This window comes from Lissotriton vulgaris, chromosome 2_1 (genome assembly GCF_964263255.1).
Source record: "Lissotriton vulgaris chromosome 2_1, aLisVul1.2, whole genome shotgun sequence".
Taxonomy (NCBI): domain Eukaryota; kingdom Metazoa; phylum Chordata; class Amphibia; order Caudata; family Salamandridae; genus Lissotriton; species Lissotriton vulgaris.
The window spans coordinates 866,862,489-866,873,031 of NC_141687.1; positions in this window are offsets into that span (position 1 = coordinate 866,862,489).

Here is a 10,543-nt window from a genome sequence, read left to right on the forward strand (position 1 = left end):
CCATTTTAAGACTAGGGCAGAGTGAGCAATTGCCCAGGCTCAACCTTCCACTTCCAAAGGGCCTGGCCCCTGCCTGCCCTACACATGCACACAAATGGAATATTGTGCTGACTGTTTACCAGGGTGGGTGGTTGCTGCTGATCAACCACTTGAAATGGTCCAGTGTGTTTCTGGCATCTCTGCCGATATTCCACTCGGGCATGCAATCATTGCCAATACTCCTAGCAGGCCCATCTTGTCTGACCAGATGGGACAATTCCTAAAGTCAGTCTCTTCCATATTTGTCCATTTAGCAACGACCCTTTGAATCCGCTGCTGCGGATCTGCATTTTGATCGCAACTTCATCTTTACATTTATCTCAGAATGGGGAACCTTGACAAGACGAAGAATTAAGTCTCATACGCACTCTAATGCAGCAGTTGGGCCTTATTCTCACATCCTGACAGTGGATGTGAGACTTATGTGCCTCATAATTAGTTTATTTTAGGTTTGACATCTAATGGAGGGTGAGGTGAGACAGATGTTTTTGTTCAACTTGTCTAAATTAGCAAAGTGAAAGTCACTTGCCTTAATATTTCCCTGATGTTTGCCTTGGCTTTAAAATGTTAAGACTAATCAAAAAATAAGCTGTTTCTTTCTTCCCAAGAAAGAGTGATCAGATTTGCTTTGAGGGCATCATTTTACTGTTTAATTCCCTTGGCAGAGTAACCTGACCCGTTTCACTACCTGGGAATTGGGGTGTATAAGTGACCAGTCCATTTGTTTGACGGTAATCTGGCATGGGCTATTATGCTCATCGGGTCAGATTTCCTTCTGGTGCACGTTCCACTGTCTTTCATGGGCCACAATGCCCTTCTCGTGATGGTGGTCCCCTTATAGGTCCTGCTTCCCTTCTCTCATGAGTTTCAAGAGAACTGAAGTCAATGGACGACTCTTGTTGCAGGGTGGCATTGTCAAAGCTGTTGCCAAAAGACCAGGGTGGTCTTGCAGTCCCAAATATGGAGCAATACTACCTTTTCTGCCTACTCCAATGGGTTGGCGGGCTCAGACCTATCGGACACAGTCACTGTCGCTGGCTTGGACTCTCCTAGCGGTCGTCTGATTCTTTCCCCCTTGCACCAGTGAGAAACTACTGGAATGTCTGCTTCTTAATGTTTCATTACCTTGCTACAGTCAGTACCTTACCCAATCGGTGATTACCCTCTACGCGCCTGCAATATCCTTGCTCGGCATACCTAGAGGCTGCGCCACCACCACAATAGATCTTCATGCCTGGCTAGAGGCTGGCTTTCACACTCTGGGCGGGACCTGTACCGAGATGGTGCTCTAGTACCTTATGACACACTAGTAGATAAAGGGGTGCACCCAGGTCAATTTCTTTGTTACAACTCTATTACTACTTTAGGCGCCAAATGGGGCAAAATGCTACAGGAACATTCCATGCACCTTATCGTACAATAATTTCATGTTATGGGAACTGGCAGGAAACTTGCATACTGGGTCGCAAGCTAGATGTCAACACATGGCAACACCACTCTTATGGCACCACTGGGAGGAGAATCTGGCTCGTCCCTGTACAGATCGACTGGGCCATCCTATTGGAGAAGTCAGAGTCCCTAACATACACACTTCTGCCTCATTCAATACTATATTGTCGAGAAACCGTACCTCACCTTGGCCAAAATTAAAATTGTTACTTTCAGGCTATTTGTCCTAGATGTCACCTGCGCAATGCTGACTTTCTTCCTTTTGTGGACCTGTCTACTCCTAACCAGCTACTGGCAAGGCGTCACAACCCAACTGACCGCTCGCACAGTGATGCACACAAGGGAGGATTTAATTTTGTTCCTATTTAGGAGGGGTAAAATGCAGTCGCATCCAGATTCCTCAAGATGCTGGAAGTCCGGCGAACCGCTGCCCTTGGTGGCATAGTCTGTTGCTCCAGGTGTGGGCTCAGGCGGAGTGAACGGTGTTGCATAGGGAAGATAATTTGGGACTCCGCAAAATCCCTATTGAGATGCATGATTTTCCGGCTGAGTCGCACAGGACACGGGGACCTGATTTCATGATCTATAATAAGAGCGCGAGACCCTGATGGGTACTACAAGGCACACCCTGCATCCTGCCTGCAGATTTGCTGGGTCGATTGTTAGTAACATAAGGACAACTGTATATTATCCAGTATTAGGGGTGTCTTTCATAGATTTACATGCCTGAATCATTCCCCGTCGTCGAGACGGGAGCCTCCGGTACATAAAAAAGTAATGTCCATAGACCTACATAGAGAAAAGGGCCTAAGGGCCTCCCCTTAGTAGCCTTTCCTTGTCCTTATGTAAAAAGGACCAAACTCTCAGTGAGCCAATCAGCTCCGACCTCCCTCTAGAACCTTCCTGGGAGGAGCCTCAGTCCCTCAGATTTTCTACCGCACGTTGTGCTAGGGAGTCTCCAGCCTGAGCTCTCCTCAGGATTTCTTCAAATTCAACTAACTTTCTTTGAAAGTGATATCTGAACCCTCAACTCTTCAAGGATTACTTCACTACACTGTCTGGGCAGTAAGTGTTTTCTTTCCACTGCTTCTTCCATGTCTGAATCACAGAAGAAAGCCCTTTTCGGGGCCTGCTCTTCCTGTGGAAAGAAAAGGATCCATGTGGATGATCAGCACGACCTGTGCTTGTATTGCCTTTACCCGGACCATTTCTCCGACAAATGCAAAATTTGTAGGTCTTTTCCTAAAAAGACCGTGAGAGATAGGGAAGGTCGCCTTCTCATTTGGCTGGACAGGCTTAAGGACAGACAATCTGGACTCCTCTGTGAGCAGTGTTTCCAGGACCTCGGCTGTCTCTCAAAAGAGGCCTCGGGTGTCTTCCCCTGGCCCCTCAGACACTCCTCCTAAGAAGACCCACAGGAAGTCTTCAGAGGCGAGATCTGCGACATCTTCAGTGTCTGCTAAGGAGGATCAAACCTTTAAGAAGCCTGCTCCGTCATCTAGACATGGCCAGAGGACTACCTCAGTCACAACCACAGTGTCTACCACATCAGCGTCGCCTTCAGCGTCGACGACGACTACTACATCTTCCTCATCTTCAGGTAGACCTGTTTCCTCTATTATACTCCTAAAATCGTCGTCGACGAGCAAGACTACACAGTCGACGAGCCCATCGTCGTCTAAGCCGTTGCCAATGCTCCCACCGTCGACGACGAAGGTGTCGACGAGAGACTCGACGACTAGGACGTCGTCTACGAAGACACCGTCGACGAAGACGTCGACGACGACTTCACAGTCGTCGACGACCAAGACTCCACCCTCGACGAGGACCTCGACGACTCCGTCGACGAAAGACTCGTCGTCGAAGACCCCGTCGTCGACGACAAACTCCGTCGACGAAAGACTCGACGACGAAGATGGCAATGACTGAGCCATGGAAAAAATCGAAACTGGTGGAAGTCTCGACCCTCATGCTGCCGCCGTCGACGGCTCCCTCGACGACGACTGGCTCAGATGCAAAGTCGGGCAAGCCTACAAATTACCCCGGAAACAACATCTCCGAGCAAAGTAGAAACACAGCCACCTCAGGAAATCTTCCAAAGTGAAGAATCCGAAGAGGATGACCACCTGGACCCCGCTACTTCTGTCTCGGACCTTAACATCAAGTGCCAAAGCACTGATGAAGAACAGGAAGACTTCACCTTTCAGGAACACTCTGTTCATACTAGTGTCCGCAAGGAAGTCACCCCCATGATATGCTTACCGGCGACCCTTGTCAATGACTTGACATTCCTGGTACAGGATTACAAACAACGCTTTCCAGATGCAAACAGAGGCGGTCAAGCGCCTACGGTTCATACACCTGGGGACAAGGAGAAGCAGACACCTACAGTCCAAGTACCAGTGTCCGCCCCAAGACAAACTCACCCTCCCCCTCAAACCCACCACGACGTCCAGCCTCAGGTGGTGGTCTCTTCAGACGAAGATCAGGATGAGGAGGAATTGGAGGAAGGAGAGGTCCAGGAGATACACTCGGACCACTCGGACCAGGATGAAGAGGATGACTATGTAGCATCATCCCCAGCTTCACCACAACCACGTCAAGCGGACTCCCCGCCTGTGGACATTGCCGGCTTCCATAAACTGGTAGAGAGGGCAGCGAAGAGATTCCATATGACCGTGGAATCAACGGAAACAATTAATGCTGACACCTGCTTCTGTACCTGCGGTTGTCCCACGCCTAGACAAGAAATACCGGGCCCCACTTACTGCGGCGGCTTGCCTTAATGGTCACCCCAAACCAGACTCGGTGGTGACACAGGCGGCCCAAAAAACACTCCCGCAACCCTTCCTCCCCACTGTCCGCTCCCCCGGACAAGGAAGGCAGGAAACTTGACACGATTGGTAAACGCTTCACAACCACATCGGCCATGACCATCAAGGTAGCCAACTCCATTGCCTTGCTGGGACGTTACAATCGCCAACTCTGGGAGGACATAGCCCCTTACGTGAAGGAACTGCCTGACACAGTCCAGGGTGAGGTAAAGGCTCTCCTGGTGGAAGGTCAATCTTCGGCGGCAGAACTAATTGACTGTGCTATCGACGCAGCCATGACAGGCTTCCGTCAGCTTGCGGGGGCTGCAGTCCTACGACGTCAAGGGTGGCTGAGAGCGACATCATTCCGTCAGGAAGTACAATCGAAGGTTCTAGACATGCCCTTCGACGGACAGCACCTTTTCGGGGAAAAAATCGACGAGGCACTGCAGACCATTAAGAAGGACACAGACACGGCGAGAGCACTTGGCACTCTACAGTCTAGAAACCAGTCCTTTCGAGGCAACAGACCCAGAGGTCAGTCCTCTTATCGAGGTTCCTATCAGAACAGGTCCTCGTATTCATACAATATCAAAGGCCAATACCAACACAAACAGCAGCAGGGCCGCCAATCTTCATTTGGAAGATCTAACTACAGGGGAAAAAATACCAAGAGGGGTGCTGGCGGCCATCAGTGACCGCTTACTCCAGCCAGTCCAACCACCCTCTCCATCCTTTCAAATTGGAGGAAAACTGACCCCTTTCCTCACCAATTGGCAATACACCACCACGGACCGGTGGGTTCTTCAAATTATTCGATTCGGCCATTCTCTCGAATTCACCTCCATCCCTCCCAATACACCCCCACGCAGACGGGCGCACAAACACCTACGCCTGCTTCTCAAGGAACTTTCGATAATGCTGCAAAAAGGAGCAATCGAAAAAGTGCCAGCATCCTTAAGGGGGAAGGGATTTTATTCCCACTTCTTTCTTGTACGATAGAAAGAGAACAAATGGAGGCCCATCCTTAATCTCCGGGCGCTCAACGCCTTCCTACGGAGCCAGTCGTTCAGGATGGTGACGATTCAAGAAATTCTGGGCATTCTAGAAAGAGGAGATTTCATGACATCTTTAGATCTCCAGGATGCCTACTACCACATCCCCATCCTCAGAAGTCACCGGAAATTCCTGAGGTTCGAGGTGGCGGGCCGACACTATCAGTTCAAAGTCCTGCCGTTCGGACTCAAGTCCGCGCCGCGCATTTTCACGAAATGCCTTGCGCCGGTGGCAGCCTTCCTACGTCAACTGGGTCACCAAGTCTTCCCCTACCTAGACGATTGGCTGGTGAAAGCACCCTCACACGGAGACGCAGCCGAATCCTCCAACGCCTGCACCAATCTTTTTCAGAGGCTGGGATTAACACTCAATCTCAAAAAATCCTGCATGGTCCCCACAACGAAAATTACATTCCTAGGGGCCACCTTGGACACTAAGTGCACAAGAGCCTTCCCCTCGAAGGAGAGGACGGACAAGATCTTGTCTCTGGCCACGGCTGTGGCGACAAAGACACACCTAAAAGTTCGGACTTACACCTCCCTCCTAGGGATGATGTCTTCATGCATACTCCTCATCCCGCACTGCAGACTCAAGATGCGCCCGTTGCAAGAGGTACTCACGAGCCAATGGACTCAAAGTACTGGCTCCTTCGAAGACATTATTCGGATCACACCAAAAATGTCCAAAGGTCTGGAATGGTGGAGAAGTCTCAGGAATCTCACCGTAGGGTTACCGTTTCTCCTTCCAGCATCACCTCTGGTGATAACCACAGACGCCTCCCTGGAGGGATGGGGCGCTGTTCTCCAGGACCTTCAGATCAGCGGCAAATGGGACACTCAGGAAAAATCGCTCCATATAAACCTTTTGGAGCTGAGCCGTGTATCTAGCTCTCCAGGCATTCTTACCACGCATCCAGAACTCCCCGGTGCTCGTCAGGACAGACAACACCACGACGATGCACTGTCTGAACAAACAAGGGGGAACGCGTTCGCTCTCTCACGCGAATCGCAAAAGATCTGGAACTGGCTAGTGCTGCACGGAATCCCGCTCAAAGCGGACTATGTACCCGGAAAGGACAATACCATAGTGGATGCCCTGAACAGGCAAAGATTCCTCTCCCACGAGTGGGAACTTTGCGACAGCGCTCTGACTCACATCTTCTCGCAGTGGGGAGTCCCGAGCATCGACCTGTTTGCCACCAAGGGGAACGCCAAATGCCCAAGCTACGCAAGTTGGCATCCCCAACAAGGGTCACTAGGAAATGCATTTTCCATCGGATGGTTCAACGCCTTTGCATACGCTTTTCCTCCATTCCCAATGATCCCGAGGCTCCTCAGGAAGATGAAGGCGGAGCCCTGTACCCTGATCCTAATTGCCCCGTTCTGGCCGAGGCAACACTGATTCTCGGATCTGCTTCGACTATCCATCAGATCACCGATTCGCCTGAGGCAGCACCCGGACCTCCTGATGATGTCCAGCGGGCAAGTACAGCACCCGAACCTACAATCGCTCAAATTATCGGCCTGGCTCCTGAGCACAGAGTTCGGTGGCCTGAATATCCCACAGGACTGCAGGGATGTATTAGCTAAAGCAAGGGCGGACAGTACAAACAAAACCTACACTCTAAAATGGAAGAGGTTCTGCATGTGGTGTTCGGACCGGGGCCTGCAACCACTCACCATCATACCTGAACAGGTATTACCATACCTCATGCATTTGGCTCAATCGGGACTGGCACAATGAACCAATAGTCCTTAGGTCCTTCTTTGCCAACCCTTCAACAGCAGCGGAACGCTCCCTGCATTCTTTGGACCTTATGAGATGCCTAAAGTTCTACCTCGACAAGACTAAAGCTCTCAGGAAATCTTCACAACTGTTCGTGGCATACAGCAGACCGAGAATGGGCCTGCCTCTCACGAAGCAAAGCATCTCCAGATGGATCTCCTCTGCGATTTCATTTTGCCACGACAAGGCCGGCCGGCCTTTGAATGATCATGTCACTGCTCATTCCACCAGGGCGATGTCCACGTCAGCAGCACTGTTCGCTGGAGTGCCAATCTTGGACATCTGCAGAGCGGCGACCTGGAAGTCACCACACACTTTCTCCAGAGACTACTGCCTGGATATCTAACTCCAGAAGGATGCGGCAGTGGGCCAGGCAGTGCTTCGCCATCTTTCAGTAAGATGAGCCTTCCTACATCCCGCCATCCAGGTATGCACATTCTTGCTCTTGAGATGTTATTACTATACTGTCTCCATGTTGTATGATAATGTATGCATTGTCTAATATGACAGCAGAGCAACTTCACTTTACAAATGTGCATCTCTGATTGCTAGCTATTCTGATTCAGGCATGTGAATCTATGAAAGACACCCCTAATACTGGATAAGAAATGCGTTACTTACCTGTAACAGCAGTTATCCAGTATTGGTGTCTTTCATAGATTCACATGCAACCCTCCCGCCTCCCCTGGAAGGACTCACTTCCCTCTCGGAATACATTACGCCAACCTAGCTGGGTGCGTACGAAAATCTGAGGGACTGAGGCTCCTCCCAGGAAGGTTCTAGAGGGAGGTCGGAGCTGATTGGCTGACTGTGAGAGTTTGGTCCTTTTTACATAAGGACAAGGAAAGGCTACTAAGGGGAGGCCCTTAGGACCTTTTCTCTATGTATGTCTATGGACATTACTTTTTTATGTACCGGAGGCTCCCGTCTCGACGATGGGGAATGATTCAGGCATGTGAATCTATGAAAGACACCAATACTGGATAACTGCTGTTACAGGTAAGTAACGCATTTCTTATGGATGCATGGTTGGATAGGTGGGGGCTGGGAGACTCCGTTTGGGCAGATCTACCTAGTATATTGTTACCCATGTTATTGATTTTGTAATGCACTCGCGCCTTTACTGCTTTTATACAACTTTGACTTTCCAAGTAGCCCCTTGTAGGCAGCAAACCTGTGCTGAGATGCATGTACACCCTGCTAGCCATGTATTATTACCAGGTGCTTACTTTGCTACCCAGTGGCAATGTAATGTCATGCGTTCCAGTACCTGCTGATGCGGACTATCGTTTTATGCACTGTCCCTTTATTCAAAGGGAACTGTCTAATTCCCTTTGATAAAGATTTAAACAAATCAAAGGTAAGAGGTTAACAAAGTTTTGCAGCGTGAATCTTTCTGGATTCACTATGCTGTGCATATTCCGAGGTCTTGTGGTTGGGTCCGGATTCGTAGTCTTTTCTTTGTGTTTTTTTTTTTTTTTTTTTTTGTAGCCCTTGTGGGCGTCGGCGTCACACCTCCTTGGGTGCATTTCCGGTGACGTCGGCATGCTTCCTGCGGAAGCTCCCACTCTTGGGCGCCATCTTCAGATTCTTTTTTCCGCGGTCGGGTCTGGATTGTTCCCGTTGGGCCCCAGACATTTTTGGAGAAAGTACTGAAAAGAGTGGAAGTTGGAGGAGATATCGGAAGAAGAAGACTAAAGAAGACTTCACAAAACATTGACGAAGAGGAAAGAAGGTAAAAACCTCGAACTTCGACGATCGTCGACGTCCACGTGCTCAGGGAGGCCTGAACGCACGAGGATGGACAACATGCCGTTCAAGTTCTGCCCGAACTGCAGACACAAGTACGCACAGAAGGACCAGCACCCGGTTTGCAACCTCTGCCTACCGGTAGAACACAGAAGCGAGGACTGCAACGCCTGCGCCGTCTTCGCCCAGAAGACCCTCAGTGTGAGGAAGAGACAGAGGGTAGCACACGCCGCCCTCGGAGGAAAATCCCCGACTCCATCGCTGTACGAGCTGGGGATGTCCTCAGAGGAGGAGGACAACGCTGCCGCCGAAGACGACGGCTACACGGTCGTAGAGACCGATTACAAGAAGACACCTGATAAGGTAGGAGACTCGACGTCCCGCAAGAACACGAGAGACTCCGAGTCTCGAAAGCACGAGGCCAAGAGCCCGAAGGCGCCGACGCAGCGACATTTGCCGTCCGCGACCACTAGCAGGCCCAGCGGATCCTCGGAGAAGGAGTCCCTGGCGCCGAAGGCTGTTGACCAGCAGAAAGCGTCGAAGATCGTCGCCGAAAGGGACCGATCGACGTAGAGGGAGAAAGACCCTAAAGCCTCGGCAACGCCCAAGGACCCGAAAGCCAGTTCGACGTTCAAGCCGTCGACGCCGAAAATCTCGACGCCGAACCAGGCGCCGAAGAGAGGAGCCGAACGTTCCGAAGCCGAAAACGCGGCCGAGGTGGAAAGGAAAAGACGTCGGCTGGAAGCCGAGATGTCAAGCCTCTTGCAGCGGAGAAAGGAGGTCGCCGCCGAGATGAGTGCCTTCACGATTCCACACAAGACCAAGCACGCCGTGCTAGATCTGGTCGAAGAGGAACATGTCGACGACCATGTGCCTAGCGACGAGATGGTCGACGACCGGGAAGCTGAAGAAAATCCCTACGAGGATTACAGCTACGAGGACGAAGAGGGCAGTAGAGTGGACGCCGAGTCGGTCACCCCTGACCCGCGTGAGGAGGATTACCTAGACGTCGACACAGAGAGCCCGGAGGAGGAGGTCGACTCATACCCCTCGAGACCCTCGCCGCCGGACGACATCGGGGTATACAACTCGGCGATACAATCTGCTGCGACTGCATTCAGGTTAAAGCTCGACGAAGAAAAGCAGAAAGCAGACTTCCTGCTAGAGACATTGCTCCCAACACAAACAAGAAGCCAGTTCCTCCCAATGCTCCAGAGCATCTTGGCGCAGGGAAAGAAAGCGTTCAAAGAGCCTGCAACATGCAAGGCGGTAACTCCCAGAACAGAGAAAAAATACAAACACTCCTCGAAGGACCCGGCCTACATTCGAGGCGACGTCTCCGCTGACTCCATTATCACGGCCACAGCTAGGAAGAGGGCGAGCGTATCTACTACCTCGGGCCCACCGCCGGATAAGGAGAGCAAGAGGATGGATCTGGTGGGGAGAAGGATCGAGCGAAATGCCGCGACCCACTGGCGCATGGCTAATTCCAACGCCCTGTTAAACAGGCACATGTAAATGTAAATGTGTAGTATTTGTATAGCGCGAACAGTGACCCGGAGGCATCCCGGCGCTTGTACTCCTACCACAAGGGAACCCCTCCTGGCTTTTCCTTGTGGGGTGTCCACTCCTGGGCATCCCATGGTGAAACC